Genomic DNA, 1,261 nt, shown 5'->3' with positions numbered 1-1,261 from the left:
TAAAAATACATGGAAATTTAACAACTTGCTCCTGAATGACCAGTGAGTCAATGAAGAAATTAAGACAGAAACAAAAAAAAATTTTTGAAACAAATGAAAATGGAAACATAACATACCAAAACCTGTGGAATATATCAAAATAAGTGCTAATGGGGAATTTTATAGCAATGAATACCTACATGAAAAAAAGTAGAAAGATTACTAATTAACAATCTAACGATGTACCTCAAGGAATTAGAAAAGCAAAGACAAATCAAACCCTAAATTAGTAGAAGAAAAGAAATAATGAAGATCAGATCTAAATGAAATAGTGACTAAAAAACATAAAGAGGATCAATGAAATGAAAAGTTGATCATTTGAAAAGAAATAAAATTGATAATTGATAAACCACAACCACCAGCAAGACAAACCAGAAAAGGAGAGAGAAAAGACCTAAATAAACAAAATCAGAAATGAAAAGGAGACACTACAACTGATACCAAAGAAACATAAAGAATCATTAGAGATTATTATGAACAACTACATGCCAAAAAAAAAAAAAAAAAAAAAAAAAACCTAGAAGAAACGGATAAATCCCTGGACATATACAACCTATTAAGATTGAACCATGAAGAAAGAGAGAACATCAACGAACTAATAGTAACAAGTTCAAAGCTGTAATAAAAAGTCCCCCATCAAAGAAAAGCCTGGGACCTGATGCCTTCACTGCTGAATTCTACCAAACATTTAAAGAATAACTAATACTAATCCTACTTCAATCCTTCAAGAAAAGTGAAGAGGAGGGAATACTTCCAACCTCATTCTACAAGGCTGGCATTACCCTGAAGCCCAAACCAGAGAAGGACACACAAAAAAGGAAAACTGTACGCAAGTATCACTGATGAAGATAAATGCAGAAATTCTCAACAAAATTCTAGCAAAACGAATTCAACAACACATAAAAAAAATTATTCACCATGTTCAACTGAGATTCTTGCCAGGGATGTAAAGATGGTTCAACATACACAAATCAGTAAATGTGATACATCACATTAACAGAACCAGGAACAAAAATCACATGATTATTTGATTAGTTGTCAAAAAGCATTTTATAAAATTAAACATCCTTTTATGATAAACATCCTCATCAAAATGGGTATAGAAGGAACATACCACACTCACACTCTCCCAAGACTAAACCAGGAAGAAGTTGAATCCCTGAATAGACCAATAGCAGGCCCTGAAATTGAGGCAATAATTAATAGCCTACCAACCAAAAAA

This window comes from Papio anubis, chromosome 1 (assembly GCF_008728515.1).
Source record: "Papio anubis isolate 15944 chromosome 1, Panubis1.0, whole genome shotgun sequence".
Lineage (NCBI taxonomy): Eukaryota > Metazoa > Chordata > Mammalia > Primates > Cercopithecidae > Papio > Papio anubis.
Note: the sequence above shows the minus strand (reverse complement) of the source record.